The 23,002-nt window shown below is 41.5% G+C and overlaps 1 pseudogene; it reads right to left on the bottom strand.

The window, feature by feature from the left end:
• Positions 1–18,504: 18,504 nt before the first annotated feature.
• Positions 18,505–18,962, bottom strand: LOC131276373 (ras-related protein Rab-2A pseudogene; annotated as a pseudogene).
• Positions 18,963–23,002: the final 4,040 nt, after the last annotated feature.

The following is a 23,002-nucleotide window of genomic DNA, read 5'->3' as shown; positions in this document are numbered from 1 at the left end:
GTGCTATTTTCCGGTCAAAGTAAAATAAGTTTTTGCATAATTAAATAAAATGAAATCATTAAAAAAAGAATGATGGTAACAGTTCATTTTTTGTAAATGTCCTTTAAAGTTTTGGGGAAGTTTCTTCTATACCTTGCTCATTGAGAGTTCTTATCATAAAAGTATATTGGATTTAAAGGAGTTTTTTTTTCCTTTTCTATTGAAATGATCATGCAGTATTTCATTTACTCTATTGATATAATATTTGTTTAAGATATGCAATTATTTTTATATGTTACTGGATTTTTCTATCTAGTATTTTGTTGAGGTTATTGTCCCCATATTCCAAAAAGATATTTATATCACAATTTGGAGTGGGTCATGATTAGTTCATCTCTGAATGACAGGTGGAATATAGGTATGAATTTATATTCACCTTGAATTTTCTTTGTGGGTAATTGTCTAGAGATTTTTCTTTTCATCTCCAGAATTTCCATTTGATTCTTTCTAAAATGCCTATTTCTTTATTGATATTAACTATTTGGTACAATGTTACTAGTATATCTTCCTTTGCTTCTTTTATCAAGCTTTCTTCTTGTGAAAACATTTGTAATGACTACTTGAATATTTTATTAAATGACATATGACCGTTCTCATAAGCAGTTTCTGTCATATACATTTTTCCAGTGTATGAGTTATGTAGTTATGTATCTTTGCATGACACATCGATAATTTGTGTCATGCACAAGTTATTGTAGCTCATAATTTCTCATTGGAAACTGCACAGTCTGAGTAATATCATGTAGCAAGTCTAGGTACTGCTAGCCTGCCCTGCAGAGCTTGTTTCATGACTCCTTAGTTGTTCAGTGACTGGCTGAAAGAATTCAGTGAAGTATTCCTTCAACATGGTGTTAAGTCTCTGGTAGTTTCCTCAGGGAGGCGCACATTTGGTTATTCCTGCAGTCATCCTGGCATGAAAGCTGTACTGGTAGTCCTCTCTTCAAATCTCCCATGGCCACACCTCACTGGTTTACATAATTACTAGTTGGTAAATTGCTCTAGTTGTTACAACTATACCATGAAATCTGAATATTTCTATATACAATCTAATAAAACTTTGAGCCCTTCAGATAGTTAGTCAGGAGGTCAAATGTTTGTTTTTTTCTAACCCAAGGGGTCTCCTCTCAGCTGTCTTATTCTCTATTTCTCACTTGTAAACTTCTTGGGTTTTGGTCTAGACTGTATCTTCATTAGTTCCATCATTCTTCTTCCAATTCCTTTCACTAAAATACCCACTGTTCATGAGAAATTCTGAGGTTTAAATTCCTCCCAACTCTGTTCGAATGAATTCAGCCAAGATCTTTTATCAGAACTCTCAAGATGGGGCTGGGAAAATAAAACCTTACTTTGAGAGAAACCCCTGTTCTAGGTAGTATTTGGTGAATAAGGAAAGACAGATTAAGGTCCTCTGTTTGCCACTCTTTGCTTGGAAACAGCCTCATGAGCCAAAAAGGAATATACTCAGGGGGCCACACCCAAGATCATGCCTCCATTCCATGAGTGGAGGGTAAGCAAAAGAAGGAAGCACTACCTCTTGATCACACTAGCCCTGGACTCAAACTTGGAAACAGCATCTGGGTCAGGGTGAGAGCTGTGGATGTCCTGTTCTTCCCAGGAAGAAAAAACTCTAAGGGACTTTACTCATTTAGATTTCTTCATTCAGCATAGTTGTACTTCATTGTTTTGTTGTTGCATATCAAGCATTCATTGACTTGAATGGTAAGTTGTGTTTCAATATAGCCATATATCTCAATTTGTTTCTCTTTTAACCAGCTGATTGGCATTTTTGTTGCTTCCAATTTATGGGTATTACAGTGCAACCTAGCAGTCATTATGGATAAGTAGATTGCTGTGAACAATCTTGCTCTTATTCTTACAAGAACAACAAATACAAGGAATCTGGAAAAACTGCAAATTATCAAAATGTACTCAACATGTCAAAATATTGACGTCACAGAGCTAAGAAAATTACTAAAATCTTGAAACAGAGAGGTGCTAAAAAGGAGACATAGGACCCAAACTAAAATCTAGTTGGGGCCTTTGTCATGACATCACTTACAAGTTAGTGAAAAGATTAAACTAGTAATTGTTAATAAATTTCTAAACTATGAGTGTGATAAAGTTACTAGAGTGATTTTCACATTGGCCATATCCATACTTCTTTGCAGACTTTTTCTCCAAAAACAGGGATAATATACCAGAAACTATACAGAACTAATAATAGATTATTCCTCAGTGGTGTTTTGGGAGAGGAACAGCAACTATTGTAGAAATGCACTGCAAACATCCTTAGGTTTACTATTTTTAAAAAAACACAAAATTATTCTGCATGGTGAAAACAAATTAAACTAATATCCTATGGGCACAGGTGGGATCCAGTAGAAGGTGGAAGGAGGCAGAGTTCTTCAAGGAACTCATATCCAGAGCCTACCCTCCTTCACTGCGGAATAAAAGTCTCCCCCCACAAACGAAGTTCTCTGAAATAAGCAGTTAAAAACAATGCAGCTTAGTAAGCAACATCTGGGAAACTAAGCACTCTACCCCAGGGAGGGGCAGAAATACACGGCAAGCCAAGCATTGCCCCATAAGGAGGGACAGGGCCCTTGGATGATATTCCCATCACTGCCCATCTGCTCCTACCCCTCATATCCCAGCTTCTCCACAGGAATCTTGGATTCAGAGAGGAAAACAACCAGGAGGAAGCTCTGCTTCAGGGGACTGTCCTGTTCTGAAAGGCTCGCCCTGCCCTGCCCTGGCCGTGGGGCCTGCACACCTGGGACCTTGAACTCTCCTTCCTCGACACAAGCCCCACTGATGAGACAGCTCTTTCGCACATGCAGAAGCAGAGCAGGTAAAGGGGCTTGAGGGATGCTCAGCTCCACAGAATGCTAGACCATGATGGCGAGCCCACACCTGATCAGGTCAGCCTCCCTGTAAGGGCCCTTCAGTGACCTCTGCCTTTGGAAGCCTGGAGATGTGGATGGAGGATTAGAGTTTCACATGTTCTTTCTCTCTTTGTTTTCTTTTTTTAAACTTATTTTATTTCTTTCTCTCCCTCCCCTTTTCCCCCTCCCCCATTGTCTGCACTCTGTGTCCATTCTCTGTGTTTTCTTCTGCCTCCACTTGCATTACCTGGCAGAACTGGGAAACTGCGTCCCTTTTTTTGTTGTTGTTGCGTCATCTTGTAATATGTGGTGCCACTCCTGGGTAGGCTGCACTTTTTTCACCCAGGGTGACTCTCCTTACGGGACACACTCCTTGCACATGGGGCACCCCTATGGGGGGGGTGCACCTGCATGGCAGGGCCCTCCTTGCCCACTGCAGCACTGCACGTGGGCAGCTTTCCACATGGGTCAGGAGGCTCTGGGGATCGAACCCTGGATCCTCCATATGATAGGTGGATACTCTATCAGTTGAGCCACGTCCGCTTCCCACAAGTTCTTTCTGATGACCTTACCTGATTCACAGAAAACTGTTAGAGGGAGCTTAAAGTTGTGGAAAACATTTAATGATATTAAGGAAAAAGAATATGACAAATGATTGATTGCCACAGGCATAAAAAAATTAAAGACTTCAGTTAAATATAAATGGATCAAGAATGTTAATTAGAATAAAAAATTATGCACTATGAACTGTTCTTTTTATCTTTATATATCCACAGTATTATATATTGAAAAGCTATATGAATGTTACAATGATGGCATTTTATGTAATAAAACCATAATTATAAGGGTCTTAATATGCATGCAGGGAATTGGATTCAAATACCACATGATATTGAGATGGAGGGAACAAAATAAGGCACTGGGAATCTTCCCTTTGAGAGGGACAGGCTGTCCAATTCCTTCTTCAGTTGAGGACATAGAACTCTACATGGTGGAGGGTGGGGTTTAATTTGCCTGGGAATTCTCAAACATTTGAGTTAGGTTGAGGAAAATAACCTCATAAGGATGGTAAATGTAAGTTTTGTTAACATTTTCAAGCATATTTACAAGAGGACCAATTCCCACAATTTACATAAAATTATATATCAACTATATGTATGAATGTAATTAAATATACATTCAGTAACATTACAAGAAATTGGTCTGTGTTTGAATCTTGGGTACATCATTGCACTAGCACTACTTAGAAAAGATGCCATGGCTGTGCTCTGGGAGTCACCTGTTTAGAAGCAAGAAGAGGGAAGCTAAATCAAGGATAAGAAACTTCTCCCCAGCTTCTCGGAACCTGGCCCTGGGGATGGGTCCTGAGTACTCGCTGGTGGCCATGAGGTTACCCTGCCGCCCAGCCACCTCCTGTGCCCTGCGGGGAAGGATTTTGTCTGGGCTCACAATGATTTCCCCTAACTGTGTATCTCACACAATGATACCCAATAGTGTCCTCAGTTCTGAGACTGGTCAGTTTTAAATACACTTCATTCTTGGAGATGTCTCTGGTGATGGTGAGTCCAGGCTGAGATGTTGGGTGATAGTTTGTACTTCTACCACTAATTATCCTGCCGACCCACTCTAGCCTTTCTCCTGGAGCCTGGCGGGTCCGATTCGTCTTATAGTCAGTTAAAGAGAATCCAGAGGCTTTGCAGGTGAGCGACAGGGTCTGTGAGGGCTCCACCATCAGGTCCTGACTCCCTCAGGGGCACCTGGTGCAGGACACCTGAGGATGAGAAGAGCAGTGAGTCATGTACTTGGATGTATCACCCCATTACCTTCAGGTCTGAATCCTGAGACACTCACATCTGGAAGCTGCCACCAGAAAGAGGAAGAACCATGAGGCTTTCATGTTCTGGGGGATAAGGTCCATGGAACCCAGGAAATATTTTCCAGACTGAGGAGGAACGTGAATTTAAGTAAACGTTTGCTGTGGTCTCATCTGTTCACCTGCGAGGTTATTTGCATTTGGGAGGCAACTTTGTATGTAAAATAAAGGGGATAAAGGGAGGTCCTTGTCCTTGGGAGGAGGAGGCTGCTGAGCCTGTGACAGGCAGTCCTTTCCCTGGACTGCCCCTCCCTGAACTGTACAGGTCTCTTTACTGCCGGGCAGGTAATGTGTTGAATGGGGAGTCAGAGGGAGCACGTTCATTGTGCCTCTGCTCCCAGGGATTGTACAGATATATATACATATATACATATATGTATTTGCATGTGTCCATTTCATATATATGGAATATATAACATGTACATAATTTATAATATGTATGTATACCCTAAAAATATTGAGTATAGTGGATTTGGGTTGGTTTTTGCAGTGTCAGTGGAAGAAAGGATGTTTGGTGCCACTTTTTCCATTTTGTTGATGTCATTCCTCGCTTATTACTTCTTGTGTGAAATGTAAGTAAATTGGCAGAGCTGTTTTATATTTTCACTAGTAACTTTAGTGGTACAATCCCCTGGTGGAGTCGGAAAAGCCCAGGGTGTGCCCTCCCCGCTGACCACCGCGACCACCCAGCACCACTCGCCCTGGCCCCTCCTGTGCTGCTGGGCAGGCCAGCCCCACTCACCATCAGCCATCCCTGAACATTGACTGACTTAGGTCCACTCATCTCTGAATATGTCTTTCTACCTCATATACTGATCAGAACAGGCACTCAACATATTGCAACCTGGCTTTTCAAAAATATTAGTTAAAGATTAAATAATAAATTTTGTTAGGCCTTCATCTGCTTCCAAGCTGGGGAGGCAGCAATGTGAGGTGAAAAGGAGCTGGCCTGGACACTGAAGTCACAAATGCTTATGCCAGGATTTGGAGATTCAGAAGAACATCCTAAGTCATGTTCCAAGGTTAGGGTCACCATGAGGCATTCAGGAAGTCACGCATGAGGGTACTGTGAGGGGAGGTGCAGGCAGGAAAATGAAATCCACATGGGAGTGAATTTTGTCACTGAGGACATTGTGCTGAAGGTTAAAGTGCATTTTCCAGGGGTGACATATTTCCACATCTCCCAGTTTGGTGCATTGATTTTGAGTTTGACATTTGATTGTGTTTATTCATGCAGATGCCGTTTGGTATACATTGTTTGTTTCACATAACTTTATACCTTTTATTTATCAATGAAAATACCCATATTTAAGTGCATTAATAAAATTTCACTGACCCTCTATCTTTTGTTTTCTTTTGTTTCTTTTCCACAGATTTGGCTCCCTTGTCTGTTTTTGCTCAATGTTTTGCTCATTGTTTGCTCATTGTTAGCTCATTGTTGACTTGTTTTCTGCTTGTTTTTCTCATTGTCTAGTCATTTTTTTCTTTTTTATTTTCTACACTAAAAAAATATGAGCTCCCCATATACTCCCCACCCTCCTCACCTCACTCCTCCCACATCAACAACCTCTTCCATCATCGTGGCACATTCACTGCAGCTGGTGAACACATTGTGGAGCACTGCTGCCCCACATGGGCAGTGGTCCACACTGTAGTCTGTACTCTCCCCCAGCCCACCCAGTGGGCTGGACACACAATGTCCAGTGTCTGTCCCTGCAGCACCACCCAGGACAACTCCAAATCCTGAAAATGCCCCCACATTTTCTCTCTTCTTCCCTCTCCTACCCTCAGCAGCTACTGTGGCCACTTTCTCCACATCAGTGCTACAATTTCTTCCATTGCTAATCACAATAGTTCCACAGCAGAACACCAGTAAGTCCACTCTAATCCATACTCTATTCCTCCATCCTGTGGACCCTGGGATGGTTATGTCCAGTCCCCCTCTACATCAAGAGGGGGCTTAGATTCCACATGGATGATGGATGCAATTCTCCTGCTTGCAGTTGTAGGCACTCTTGGCTCCCTGGTGTGGTGGTTGACCTTCTTCACCTCCCTGTTCACTGGCCAGGGTAAGTCCAATAAATCAGAAAGTAGGAGTTGAAAGTCTGCTGAGGCTCAGGGCTGGCCTGTCAGCCTGGATGTCACATGGACAATCCAGAGATCCAGGTCTCCTGAGTATACACAAACCCCAATGCCAACCACAGGTCCGGTAAAAGAGAAGAGGCATGTGTAGAAAGGTCATATCTGAGCCCAACACCATCACACTCAGGAACACAAACTCCAAAGTAGGGCCAACTGACATGGCACTGAACTCTAGAGTCATCTGCCACGATCATACAACCTGTGGGTCTCTGTAGCCCTCAGAAGAACCAGTACCTGGAGTTCTATCTACTTTGGCTGTCTCTGGTACCCTGCTGAGGCATGTATAAACATTACCCCTCTGATGACCTTCCAACTCTTTTTTGGAGACTCATAGCCATATAAACTCATTTGTCCTTTCCATTTCCCCCTTTTATCCAAAGTCAAAAAGCATTTTTAACAGCTGATATTACATGTAGGCTGAGATATTCTGCTGGTCTGAGTTGACCCCTTTATTCAAGGTCTTTTTCTAGTTACATCATCAGCTGGTGTTTGGTAGTAATTCCTCGGTGCTTCCTCAAAATTAAAGCCTTTTTCACCTCAAAGGAGTTTGTCAACAAAGTGAAAAGAGAGCATATACAATGGGAGAAAATATTTGGTAACCATATATCTGATAGGAGACTTATATCCTGCATATATAAAGAACTCCTATGTCTTGAAAATAAAAAGACAAACAACCCATTTAAAAAATGGAAAAAACATTTGAACAGACGCTTCTCCAAAGAAGATATACAAATGGTTAAAAAACACATGAAAAAATGCTCAGAATCACTAGCTATTAAGGAAATGCAAATCAAAACAACGTGATACCATCTTACTCCCATAAGACTGTCTAGTCATTGTTTTTGCTTGTTGTTTGCTTCTCATCTGTTTGTTTTCTTTAGGAGGCATCAAACTGAACCAGGAGGTCCCACATGGGATGTAGGCGCTCGACTGCTTGAGCCACATCTGCTCCCTGAACCTGTATTTTAGGCCATGTAAGCAGAGTCAGGACCAGGTTTATCTTATGCTTTCAATAGGATAAAGAGTGAAATCCTAAGAAGAAACTCCAGATGCTAAAAGGAAGTCCCCTTATACCTCCTGCACAAGCTCTTGGTCCTGTCCCCTAGACTATTTGCTCCTCCTGCCCCCAGCCCTTTGTCCTGGTTCTGACCTGGGACTTAAGGGCCCTGAGCCCCTCTGCCCCTGCCCTGATCCTGGCTCCTGAGGTGAAGGCTTCTACCTTCTACTTCCCCTGCTCCTGGCCACTCGGCTACACAGCCTGGAGTGTCTCCTGGCCCTGGCCTCATGATTTTTGAGCTCCCTTGCCCCAAACCTGGTCCTGGCTCCTGGACTCCATGCTCCTGATGCCTTCTGCCCTGCCTGGGCCCTGGACACTAGGGTTCGTGGTCCCAAGCTCTCCCTCCAACTGCTCCAGGACCTGTGTTTTGGACTCAGTAGTGCTGAGCTTCCCCGCACCTGTCCATGTTCCTGGCCCCTGGGCTCAGTGGCCCATAACTCTCCCCCCACCTGACCCCAGTCCAGGTCCCTGGACTCCATGATCCAGAGCTCCCCTTGTACCTGCCCTGTACCTGCATTTTGGCTCAGTAGTCTGGTCTTGAGCTGCCCCTCACCTGCCCCTTGTTCTTGTCTCTGAGATACATGCTTCTGACTCCCCCTGTACCCCCTGCACCTACCCTGGTCCTGAGCCTGGCCTTGGGATTCCTGAAAGCCCCCTGCACTCAGTCCTGGTCCAAAGGCAGCTGTAGGCCTGGACTCCTACCTTCTTCCCTGCCAAGTGGGTCCCATAGCAAATCTTCTATCTTGAGCATTCAGGTTGTTGGCTGTAGGTGGCACCTAGAACTGTCCTAGACAGGAGTCCTGCCCATTGGTGACTGAGCTACAGTGGGGTTCAGTAGTGCTATTGTAGCTGCCCAGCATCTGCAAGCTTCTCTGGGATCCAGAGACCCGTGGGCACTGAACTTGCTCACTCTCCTCTCAGTAGCTGGACCCTTGGGCATCCACAGGGACACTGATGAGTCAGAACAATTGATCACTGGGAGGGAAGGAAAAACACAGACCCTTAGAGAAAACTCCCAATGGCAAAATATGCCCTCTGATGCTTCTGTCTGCACAAGATCCCAGCTCAGTGTGGTCCTGGAGGGCACTCTGCAGGGGAGATTTGAGTCTAGGTTCACACTCAAGAAAGTGTGCACACCCAACACCATTACAAGTTCTCCCTTGCCTCTGTAATTCCCCCAACCTCCTCTTCCAACCCCCTGCCATGTCCCAAGATAACTACTGATCTTCTTTATGTTACAGTGGATTAGTTTGCATCTTCCAGAATTTAAATAAATTTAATTATAAAGTACTTGCATTTATTTCTTTACCTTCTATCACTCAGTATACTTTTCAGTAATGCATCCATGTGCTTGTGAGTACCATTCATTATTCTAAGCTGAGTTATATTCCTAGTATTCAAATATATGCAAAGAGCTCAATATGTTTATTCACCCGCTGATACATATTAAGACTATTTATAGTTTCCGGATATTAAAAAGAAGTCTAGGGAAAACGGACTTTGGCCCAGTGGTTAGGGCATCCGTCTACCACATGGGAGGTCAGCGGTAAAAGCCCCGGGCCTCCTTGACCCGTGTGGAGCTGGCCCATGCGCAGTGCTGATGCGCGCAAGGAGTGCCGTGCTACACAGGGGTGACCCCCGCGTAGGGGAGCCCCACGCGCAAGGAGAGCCACCCAGCGCGAAGGAGGGAGCAGCCTGCCGAGGAATGGCGCCGCCCACACTTCCCGTGCCGTGCCGCTGACGACAACAGAAGCGGACAAGCAACAAGACACAGCAAAAAGACACAGAAAACAGACAACCGGGGGAGGGGAGGGGAATTAAATAAATAAAAATAAATCTTTAAAAAAAAAAAGTCTAATACTCAGAGAAAACAATTTCTATTTTTTTTTTAAAGATTTATTTATTAATTTTTCTCCCCTTCTCCCCCACCCCCACCCCGGTTGTCTGTTCTGTCTATTTGCTGCATCATCTTCTTTATCCGCTTCTGCTGTTGTCAGAGGCACAGGAAACTGTGTTTCTTTTTGTTGCGTCATCTTGTTGTGTCAGCTCTCCATCTGTGTGGCACCATTCCTGGGCAGGCTGCACTTTCTTTCACACTGGGCAGCTCCCCTTATGGGGTGCACTCCTTGTGCGTGGGGCTCCCTTACACGGGGGACATCCCTGCGTGGCACAGCACTCCATGTGCGCATCAGCACTGTGCATGGGCCAGCTCCACACGGGCCAAGGAGGTCCGGGGTTTGAACTGCGGACCCCCCATGTGGTAGACGGACGCCCTAACCACTGGGCCAAGTCTGAATCCAACAATTACTATTATTTCTACAAAAACAGCAAATCAACAACTACAAAAACTGAACAAACTGCAAATTAACTAGTTGAGTTCAGTACATCAGGTAATTGAAATCACAGGGCTTTAAGCTTGAGAGAGGCAGATACCTGCAAGCAGAAAGAGTACCTAAACATTAGTTTACCTGGGGGAGATATCAGCAGTTTACCTAGGGGAGATGTCAGCAGATGGGATTTACACTAATAGAAGATCACACTAGCATTTGTAATCAATTTCTTAAGACAGTGTGATCAAGGCATAAGACCAACAGCCACATGTCTAGAAGGATTCACCCAGCATTAGGGAGAATTGGCACCATGTTTTCCCCTTCCTGGTGGTGCTGCCTGGGGGAGAGGAAGGGCAGCCTCTGCTGAAAAGTGCACAGACCCACCTCCCCAGCTCCAATGCAGATGAAATAATCTGATGGGGGCAATCACCATGGCCTTTATCCTACAGGGGAAATCCCATAGAAACTGGGAGGGATTAGATTCTACTACCCAAACTCTCTCACTGCCTCCTCTACCTTCCCTCAGGAAAAAAAACGTTTTCCGCAGGACAGGCACTGAGTCACAGAAGACACTGAGGGAAGGAAAACCATTCCAGTTGTTTGAGGGAAGAGATGGGAAAAGCAACACTCTCCCCTCAGGAACAGGAACCTGTGCTAATTCCTCAACTGCCCGCTGAGGAGGAGGGCCAGGGACATAGGGACTTTCAGCTGGGAGAGCTGAAAGGGGGAACGCTCTCTGCAGAGGGCACAAAGAAAAATCCCAAGTCAAAAAGGCAGAAAAAAACAAGTTATCAGTAGTAGAAACTAACATTTTGGTGGCCAGAGCAGAAAAAAATCAACTCAGGTAGACATGGCAACAACAACCTCCATGTCAGGTCTGGCTCGACTCAGACAACCCCACAGTAAAGCTTAGCAGAAGGTGGGGGTGATCACATTGAAGCAGCAATAAAGGAATGAACACTACAATTAATAATAACATAAAAACGATATAACAATATCTACTCTCTAACACAACATATCTAGCTTTCTACAAAATTTTTAGAGTAAATCAAAAAGCAAGAAAGAATTCTTCACAACTACTCAAATGAGACTAATATGTGATCCAGATACAGGAATTAAAATAAAAAATATATATATATATATTTTTAAAGATTTTTTATTTATTTCTCTCCCCTTCCCCCCCAGCCCCAGTTGTCTGTTCTCTGTGTCTATTTGCTGCGTGTTCTTTGTCCGCTTCTGTTGTTGTTAACGGCACGGGAATTTCTGTTTCTTTTTGTTGCGTCATCTTGTTGCATCTGTTCTCCGTGTGCACAGTGCCATTCTAGGGCAGGCTGCACTTCCTTTTGCACTGGATGGTTCTCCTTGTGCGTGCAGCTCCTCTACCCAGGGGACACCCCTGCATGGCACGGCACTCCTTGTGCGCATCAGCAAAGCACATGGGCCAGCCTCCCACGGGTCAAGGAGGCCTGGGGTTTGAACCATGGACCTCCCACGTGGTAGACGGACGCCCTAACCACTGGGCCAATTCTGCTTCCCAAAATAAAAATATATAAACAAGGAATTTAATGCACTATGATTAATATGCTGATGTTCTTTTTGTTTTTTATTTTTTTTAACAGATAACACAAAACATGTGAATCCAGTGGCAATGTCACTGCCATTTTTCAGGTGAACAAACTCCGAGCAGAATAGAGGAGCTGTGTGCTCTGCTGAAGAGCTCATCCCTGGTGAGAAGTCCCAGCATCTGGGCCTGGGCTCCCCACTAAGACTGCTCCCATGAACCAGCAAAAGCACATCTTGTGACATTCTGAGTTAGGCTTCAGAAGCCCTCTCTCAATACTGGTGTGATTTTGCTGCATTCCAATCTTTACTTAAAGAGCATATAGATTTTCAGGGTTCGTGTTGACTAATTTGTCAGAGTCTCTGATATTTCACATGTCATTATCTCTCTCTTGCTCCTTCTGCAAGATGCCTTCATTTGTTTATTTGCAACAGCTTTATTGAGATATAAATTACATGCAATAAATTGCATATATTTATTATTTCCAGTTTGGTAAGTAATCACGTATGTGCATACCCATTAAACATACATTCTTAATTCCTACCTCCAATTCATTCTCACTTCCTACTCTGTCCAAAGACATCAACTGATATTGATTTTTGTTTGTTCTTATTTAGTCTCCATCTTTGAGAATTTATAAAAATTGAATTGTACAGTATATACTTTTGTTAAGTTTTAATCTCTGTACTTATTTGGGATTGCACCCTTTTTAGTGGCTATGAGGCATTCATTGATGTTGTTGCTGAGTGCTTTTCTAATGGTTTCTTAGAACACCAGGTATTTATGTATTTACCTGTACATGATTACTTGGAAAGTTTCCAGTTTTGAGCTTTTACAGAAAAAGCTACTGCAAAGGTTTATTATATAAAAATCTGAAAAAAACGTTTGATGCATTAGATGATTGTTGTAACTGTATGCTGTTTACAAGAAAACCAATATAAATTTAAGAGCTGCAAAGGGGAAAAAGCAAAATTTGAATAGAAAAGAAGAAAGAAGGAAAAAAGAGAAAGAGGGAAAAGAGAAAGAGAAGAAAGAAAGAAAGAAAGAAAGAAGAAAGAAAGAAAGAAAGAAAGAAAGAAAGAAAGAAAGAAAGAAAGAAAGAAAGAAAGAAAGAAAGAAAGAAAGAAAGAAAGAAAGAAAGAAAGAAAGAAAAAGAGAGACAGACCTTGAAACCATGGACAAAAAGAAAGCATCAGTATATTTGATACTTTTATCTTGCACTGCTATAGCAATTTCATTACAGGCCAAGGAGAAAATAAAACTACCATATTGAATAAATTACTAAAACTTTTCTACTTTTAATAGTATTTTCCATTTGATAGATTTATGGTCATGTCCTGTTCAAAAAGACAAGATTCTTACCATATTTTAAATATTATTATAGGTTGCCACTGAAAGAAAAAATTTACATTGTCACTGAACATCAAGGTTGAAAATCTGTCCTGCATGAAAAATAAACCTAAAAATCATGTGAATAAAAGAAAAAACATTATTATATTAGAGAACTTCAAAGATAAAGTCCTCACAATGTGCCATCTAAATGTGGATACTTGTTCTGCTTAGAGTTGCTTAGATGTAGGGTTTCCTTGCTTCTGCCCTTGTCACTCTTATTCTGCATTTTTAACCAACAGTATTCATTAAGGCAAACATATTCTTTTCTGAAGAGGTCTTAAGCAAATTGTGGACAAATTGCAAACTTTTAGCATTAAAAGAGGTTAAACACATACATAGCCTTGAGTAATATAGATTAAGTATCTTTTTTCTTGGACTAGTGAGAAGAAAAGGTGAACAATGTCAAAAAGTTTAAAATTCAGCACACAAGCCATTCCTAACAGTGCTTCTGTACCTTTAAGCTCTTAACAGTATAGAATTTATGTAAATGCAATAAGGAATTCAAGCTTGGCATTCCACCCAAGCATGATTTTAAACTATATATACAGAAAGGAGATGATAAATACAAAATTAGAAGGATCCTTCTGTTTTTCCTTATAGATTTGAAAATTGACAAACATTTTAAAAATTTATTTTTATTGTCTTCTTTAAAGATACATTGAGCACACAAAATGTTACATTAAAAAATATACGAGATTCCCATATACCCCACTCTCCCCCCCACACACACTCCTCCCACAGCAACAACCTCTTTCATCTATGTGGCACATTCATTGCATTTGATGAATACATTTTGGAGCGTGGCTACACAGCATGGATTATAGTTTACATTGTAGTTTACATTCTTCACCAGCCCATTCAGAAGAGTTATGGCAGGATATATCATGTCCTGCATCTGTCCTTGCAATATCACTCAGGACAACTCCAAGTCCCAAAAATGCCCCCATATCACACTTCTTCCTCTCCCTGCCCTTGGCAAGTCCCATGGCCACTGTCTCCACATCAATAATACAATTTCTTCCATTGCTAGAATCACAATAGTTCTATAGTTGAATACCAGTAAGTCTACTCTAATCCATATTTTATTCCTCCATCCTATGGACCCTGAGATGGTGATGTCCACTTCACCTCTAAATCAAGAGGAGGCTTAGATCCCACATGGCTGAAGGGTGGGATTCTCCTGCTTGCAGCTATAGATTTTCTCAGTTCCCTGGTGTGGTGATTGACCATCCTCAGCTCCTGAGCTGACCTAAGTCCAATGAACCAGAGAGTATGTATTGCAACTCTGCCAAGGTTCATGGCCCAGCTGGCACATGATCAGTCCAGAGATTCAAGTCTCCTGAGCATACACCAAACCCAGCACCAACCACAGGTTCAGTACAAGTGACAGAAGAGGCATGTGTAGAAAGGTTACATCTGAGTCCAATTCCATCATACTCAGGAGCACAAATTCCAAAGTAAGGCCCACTGGCAAGGCACTGAACTCCAGACCCATCTGCCATGACCATAGGACCAGGGTGTCTCTGTAGCCTTCAGAAGCACCTAGGTTTTATCTACTTTGGCTGTCCTGGGATCCTGCTGATCTGTGCCTAAGTGCGACCCCTATGATGACACTCCGACTCATTTTGAAGTCTCTTAGCCACATAAACTCATTTGTCTTTACCATTTCCCCCTTTTATTCAAGGTCTTTTTCTAGATGCATCACCATCTGGTGCTTGGTAGTACTCCCTCAGCACCAGGGAGGTTCATCCGTGGGAGTCATGTCCCATGCTGGGGGAAAGGTAATGCATTTACATGCTGAGTTTGGCTTAGAAAGTGGTCATATTTGAGCATTATGGAGACTCCCAGGAGGTAACTCTTTTTTTTTTAAAGATTTATTTATTTGTTTCTCTCCCCTTCTCCCCACCCTGGTTGTCTGCTCTCTGTGTCTATCTGCTGCATCATCTTTGTCCGCTTCTGTTGTCAGTGGCACAGGAATCTGTGTTTCTTTTTGTTGCGTCATCTTGTGTCAGCTCTCTGTGTGTGTGGCACCATTCCTGGGCAGGCTGCACTTTCTTTCACACTGGGTGGCTCTCCTTACAGGGCACACTCCTTTCATGTGGGGCTCCCCTATGCAGGACCCCTGCGTGGCACAGCACTCCTTGCATGCATCAGCACTGTGCATGGGCCAGCTTCACGTGTGTCAAGGAGGCCCGGGGTCTGAACCTTGTGGTCCATGTGGTAGACAGATGCTCTAACAACTGGGCCAAGTCCACCACCAGGAGGTAACTCTTAGGCACCCTGCAGCTCTAGGCCTAGTTGAAATTTCCAGCACACAGGCTCATAAGCATAGTCATCAGTATCAAGGACGCATCATTGGACCATCCTTCTTCTTGCCCTTGCACTTGGACGATTGTTGCTGTTCCATTGGAGACTGTGACAGAACTCCCCAGGGTGGGAACTCAGCACTTCCTCAGTTGTCATGTGTAATTCTACCCACTATGACAATACCCAACAAACATCTTAACATATCTATATACCCTATATGCATGCCCTGGAGAACTCCCTCCCACCCATGCATCCCCCTTCAGTGACACCCCACACCAATGCTCCTCCCCTGCCATAGTTCAACCCCTCTTGTGTTCCAAAACTTCTTAAAAAATGAAGCCTAATATATTGCCAAATTCAATTAGTAGGAAAATGAAATAGTAATGATAGGTTTAAAGATTAGAAGTGGAATACATAGTAATTTAGGAAAACTAAAATAAAGTAAAAAGTAAATTGGGGTATTAAAAAATGAAAAATATCATAAAACTTTATTTAACATTTTGTCTTTCATCACTGTAATAGGTGTTGCCCTGTATGTATAGTGACAAGGCAATCTCTTCCATTTCTTCCTCAGTGTCTATATCCTTAAAAAATTTTTTTAAAATTATGTCTTCAAGAAGGTTTTGGTCACAGTAAAGTCACATATGAAATATAGGGGACTCCCGTATGCCCACCATCAAACCCTTATCTCCCTTCTCCAACAATGATCTTTTTACATGTGAATGTTACATTTGCTACAACTGGTGTACAAATATTGAAACATGGGCTACTAACCATGGTTACATTATGGTTTACATTTTCGACTGTACACTTTTAAAAATTTTTGGTTACATTATGGTTTACATTTTAAACTATATACTTTTATAAAATTTTCATGATATTTATCATGACCTGTGCCCATCATTGAAGGATCATGCAGAACACTTCCATTGTCCCCCAGTTACCCCCTTTTCCAGCTATTCTATTCCTCTCTCCCTCTCCCCTCAGGGTCCATGGTGACAACCAAGCTTCACTGCTTGAAGGACAAGATTCATAGATACTTGCAGCAACACTGAGGGTGTGACACACTAGTCTGTCCTCCCCCATTGAGAGCCACCCATGCTCTCAAGAGACACCCTTTCCTCTGTTTGAGGACATCAGTCCTCCCCAGGATGGGGGTACAACACTTTCCCACTCATTGTATGTGCCTCCACCCACTGATATAACACAATATGACAAGATGAACACTCACACACTCCCTAGAAGCCTGCCCCAGGTGCACCTTGTGCCAGATGCCCCCTGTCAAACACCTTAAATCAGTATCCTTTCCTTATATTTTCTAAAGAGTTTTGTCAACATTTTAGTTTCAACCACATACCTGACAATCTTCCATGTTCACCTGCTGCCCTCAACCCTCCGCCCAATTCCTTGGACCATCGGACCTATCCTCCCAACCCTAGCCCCCCTCAAGCCTGCAAAGCCCCACACAATAGTATCCCCGACTTATCCCTTCACTGCACAACTACTTACCTCCATATTATCATAGATTTCACCCACGTAGGCATCAGCTGACAACCTTCCTCTCCCCTGCAATCTCCTGTAAGCCTATTATCCAGTCCCTAGTTCTCTGAGACAGAGATTTGCTTAATTTGCTTGATTTGCTTAATTCATATCAGAAAGGTCATGTAGTAGTTGTCCTTCAATGCTTAGCTTGCCTCACTCAACATAAAGTTCTCAAGATTTATCCATGTTATTCCATGTGTTAGTACTGTATTCCTTCTTACAGCTAAGTAGTATTCCATTGCATGTATAAACTACATTTTGTTTATCCACTCATCTGTTGATGAGTATTTGGGTTGATTCCAACTTTTGGCAATAGTGAATAATGCCGCTATGAACATTGGTGTGCATATATCAGTTCATGGCCTTGTTTTCAGTTCTTCTGGATATATACCCAGCAGTGGAATTGCTGGGTCATATGGCAAATCTATAGCTAGTTTTTTTAGGAACTGCCAAACTGTCCTCCAGAATGGCGGCATCCTTCTACATTTCCACCAGCAGTGGATGGATAGGAACCATCCTATCCAACACTTGTAGTCTTCTGTTTTTTTAATAGCCACCAGTCTAATGGGAGTAAGATGATATCTCGTTGTAGTTTTGGTTGGCATTTCCTTAATAGCAAGTGATGTTGAGTATCTTTTCATGTGCTTTTTAGCCATTTGAATTTCTTCTTTGGAGAAGCATCTGTTCAAATCTCTTGCACATTTTTTAAATGGGTTGTCTTTTTTTTTTCAAGATATAGGATTTCTATATAAATGCTGGATATTAAGCTCCTATCAGATATATGGTTACCAAATATTTTCTCTCATTGGGTAGGCTGTCTTTTCACTTTCTTGATAAACTCTTTTGAGGTGAAAAAGGCTTTAATTTTGAGGAAGTCCCATTTATTTATTTTATTTTTTATAGCTTGTGCTTTGGAAGTGAAGTTCATGAAGACATTTCCTATTTCAACGTCCTGTAGATGCTTCCCTACATGAAAATTGACAATTTGAGGACAACTCTATGATAGTAAACATTAGGTAATAACAGGTGTTGGGAAATCTAGCTACAACAAACTGATTTAAAATATTCAAGATGGCATGGTAGTGTTTTAAACAATTCAGTTCATAGTCAAGGGCACAAGACAACACTTGACAAAAATAATCACATCAATTTACCTAGAAATCAAACACAAATAGGTATGAATACAATCTCCAAAACCTGTGTTTTCAAGTGCATAGTAACCATTTACTCAAAATTATACCAGAATTTGGAGGATTAAAGTCTTCTGTGACATAAAGCCATTTTGAATAGTTTCATATCTCTGATGGGCAAGAGAGAAGGTGAAAGAACAAGTGAGTAGAACCACGGGCAGATAGACAGTAAAAACAGACTCAGCATCAGCCTCCCCTGGCCTTCTGTCCTCCCTGACCGCATGCATGCATCACCTAGTAGCAGCATGCTGAAGGCCAATTTTAAAGCCATTTGTCTCATTAATCTTAAAGACTCCTTGAATTTTTTATAATTGTTTTGTTGTTTAAATAAATGCCTCTTCTATATTGAAAGCAGTCTTAGCAGAAGTTTCCATGAAGATAAGCCCAAGTTCTTGTGCAAAGCTCCATCTGCTGCACCTCTGTAATATGACCTTGTGATGGAATGAAAGGATTCCTGCCCTGCTGTATACCGTATTTGAAGTTTTATCTGTTTTCCATCAATTGTTATCATTAGAGCACAGAACTCTACACCAATTGTAAGGCCATGCACTGGCTCAAACCTCTGGTCTGTAAACTGTAGCAGTAAGCATGATTTACCAACACCTGTGTCGCCTAAAGTACCTGAAGAGATAAGCATACCCCATGGCCAGGGCCGCCTGGTGCTAGGGCACAGGGCTCCTCCTCCTGCTGCTGCTACTCCCGCACACCTCTCACCCTCGCACCACACCCTCCAAACTCCAGGCCCTGCCCACCGCCGCCAGCTGCCTTGAATGAGGGGCCACGGAGGAGGTGGACAAACTGACACCTGCAGAGCCTACTCTATCAGTATCAATTTCGGGCAAAGTAGAGTTCCCCAAGTTAAGATTACTAGTAATAGAAATAGAAAGTACATAGTAAAAAGGGAGTCCACTCTCCAAAACCCAGTTGATGAAACTGGTCATTGAAATAGATGAATCATGTCTTCAACATCCCACCCTCTGTAATTGTTTAATAACTAGGAATTTAATAAAGACAGGCAAGGATAATATGAACAGTATTTTCAACCTTCTTGATCCAATCTCATATCATAGAATAGTCAATGAAAAACCCACATAATATAAAAGCTATCCCTCCCCAGAAGTGATTAGGAGTTAAGGTAGATAAATGCAATGTGGTGTCCTAGAATGGGTCTTTGTACAACAAAAAAAGCATATTGGTGATGTGACCTGGCAAACCCACTTCTAGGTACATTATATACATACTAGGATTAAAAACAGGGTCTCAAACAGGTATTTGCACAAAAATTTTCACAGCGGCATTTTTAACAATTGCCAAAACGTGCAAATAACTCTGTGTCCATCAACATGTGAGTGGATAATCATTACTTGATAAACACATATACTAGAGTATTTTTAAACTTTTAAAAGGATTGAAGTTCTGACTCATGATACAATATGATAAAACTTCAAGAGATCATGCTGAGTGAAGTAGGCCAGAAACAAAATAACAAATATTATATGATCTCTGTTATATAGAATAGAGTATGCAACTTGACCAAGTCAGAAACTAGAATACAGGTTACCAGGGGCTGGTGGGGTTGGGGAAATGGGAGGTAATGATTAATTGCAATGGAGTTTCTGTTTGACATGATTTTAAAACTTCAGTAATTGATGGTGTTGATGGTTGATAGTGATAACATTGCAAATGTAACTTATACCACTGAATTGAATTGAAATTAGAAAAATGGGAATATTCAGTATATATATATAATATAAACTATATACTATTTTCCATTTTTTTCTATAAACCTACAGCAGGCTTAATATACTTTTTAAAAGATATTAGTGGAAAGTGATTCACCTATAATAATAGCTGCAGTTTAATAGTTTAATCAGATTACGTGATCTAATACATAGACTTCCCTGAAAAATCTACACAAAGATTCTAGAGATGATAAATAAGTTCAGAAAAATGTCAGGATATAAGGTCAACACTCAAAAATCAGTAGCATTTCTGTATACCAATAACGAACAAACTGAAGAGCAAATCAAGGGGAAAAGTCCATTTACAATAACAACAAAAAAGAATCAAGTATCTAGGAATAAACTAAAGATGTAAAGGACTTGTACATAGAAAACTATACAACATTGTTAAAGGAACTTAAAGAAGACCTAAATAAATGGAAGAATATTCAGTGTTCATGGATTGGACATTAAGATGTCTATCCTATCAAAATTGATTTAAAGGTTTAACACAATCCCAATAAAAATTACAACAGAAATTTTTTACTGAATTGTAAAAGCTAATTATGAAATTTATTTGGAAGGACAAGGGGCCCTCAATAGCCTAAAACTTACTGAAAAAGAAAAGCACAATTTGTTGGTATCCTGCTACCTGATTTTAAAGCATCATGCAAAGCTACAGTGGTAAAAATTGCATGGTATTGGCACAAGGATAGACGTACACACCATTTGAGCCAAACTGAGACCTCTGATATCAATCCTCTTATATACAGTCAACTGCTACTCAATAAGGCCACCAAGCCCACTCAACTGGGACAGAATGGCGTCTTCAACAAACGGTGCTTGGAGAACTGGATATCCATATCCAAGTGAATGAGGGAAGACCACCATCATCACACCCTATACAAAAATTGACTCAGGATGGATCAAAAACCAAAATATAAGAACCAAGACCATAAAGTTCTTAGAAGATAATGTAGGGAAGCACCTATGAGATCTTGTAGTAGGAAATGGTTTCATAAACTTTACACCCAAAGCACAAGCAATGAAAGAAAAACCAGATAAGTGGGATGTTCTCAAAATTAAGAAGTTTTGCACTTCAAAGGAGTTTGCGAAGAAAGTGAAAAGGCAGCTTATTCAACGGGAGAAAATATTTGGTAACCATTTACCCCAAAAGGCCTAATATCCATCATATATAAAGAAATCCTACATCTCAAAAATAAAAAGACAAACAACCCACTTAAAAGTAGGCAAGAGATTTGAATAGACATTTTTCCAAAAAGAAAACACAAATGGCTAAACAGTACATCAAAAGCTGCTCAACCTCACTAGTATTAGTGATTAGGAAAATGCAAATCAAAACTACAATACTATATCATCTTGTATCTATTAGACTGGTGGCTATTAAAAAAAAAACAGAACTACGAGTGTTGGAGAGGATATGGAGGAAAGGGAACACTCATCCACTGCTGGTGGACATGTAGAATGGTACAACCATTTTGGAGGACATTTTGGCAGTTCCTTAGGACACTAACTATAGAAACTGCTATATGATCCAGCAATTCCACTGCTGGGCATATGCCCAAAAGAATTGAAAGCAGGGACATGAACAGATATGTAGCGAGCAAAGGAGGTCATGATGAAGTCAAGAGTTTATGTTCCCTGTTATGTACCTGCATGCGGGTCAAAACAGGGGAAATGCAAGCAATTCTATGAACTACACTCTTGGCTGAAGTGCCTGTTGTTCCTTGTAAGGATGTACATCTGGTTAATTAAAAGAGGGCGTGTTTTTGGAGGCAGAACTAAAGACACCTGCTGTTTTTGTAAAAGTCTAAAAATAGCTTCGTATATAAGCATCATTGTACTCGTATGTAATAAAAGCATGGAGCTGACTGTCTGCTTTGCTGAATGCTTGAGCGAGCTTCAGTCCTCCTTACTACCAATTATCTGGTTGCTGATTCTTATCTCTGTCTCTGTTCCATACAATTTTACACAACACAGATATATGCACATCAATGTTCAGAGCAGCATGATTCATTATTGCCAAAAGTTGGAAGCACCTCAAGTGTCCATTAACAGGGAATGGAAAGGCAAATTGTGCTATATACTTACAACTGAATATTACTCCAGTGTAAGAAGGAATCAAGTATTGACATATGGGACAACATAGGTGATTCTTGAACACCTTATGTTGACTGAGGCAGGCCAGTAACTAAAGGACAAATATTAATGCATGACCACACTGATATGACCTAAGCAAATTGAACAGATTCAAAGTGCTAGAGCCTGGAAGATAGGTTATCAGGAGACAGAAAGGAAGTAGAGTATTGTGAGCCCATGCTCAATATGGGCAAACCTATGATAAGGTGGAAAAGGGTGCTTTGGTAGTGAATGAGCATGATGTGAGTATGGTCAATGATGTTAGAATGTGAGGGTGAGCAGGGTAGAGGTTTGGGTTGGATATCCATGGAACTGGAGAGAGGGCTGGAGGAAGGAACAGGTGAACTCTGGGGACTTGTATGCTTATGGTTAAAGCTACAATGCTGGAAACGCTCTTAGCAAATACAGCAGGGAAGGGTTATTGTGCAGGGTATTGGGGTGGGTGGATATGTGGGAAAGGGTGCACCTGGGGCATGTGTATATGGATTATGAAAGTGTTCATCTTATCATGTGGTGTTATCTCAGTGGGTGGAGACTGACACAATAAACAAGAAAATATTAAACTCCCATCCTGCTAGGTTCTCAATTAGAAGGGCAAGAATCTCTGGAGAACATAGACAATTAGTAACAAAAGAAGATCCACAAATATGTCAAGCCCTCAATATTAATGCAAGTAAGTATCAATCTGATTCTTCAAATATTGCAACCTAGTTGTAACCAAGGGTTTGGAGGGGGAGGAATAAGGAAGAATGAATGGAGCATGGGACATTTTTAGGGCATTGGGATTATTCTGCATGATCTTG

Source organism: Dasypus novemcinctus, chromosome 28 (genome assembly GCF_030445035.2).
Source record: "Dasypus novemcinctus isolate mDasNov1 chromosome 28, mDasNov1.1.hap2, whole genome shotgun sequence".
Lineage (NCBI taxonomy): Eukaryota > Metazoa > Chordata > Mammalia > Cingulata > Dasypodidae > Dasypus > Dasypus novemcinctus.
Note: the sequence above shows the minus strand (reverse complement) of the source record. Positions and strands in the feature narration are given on the sequence as shown.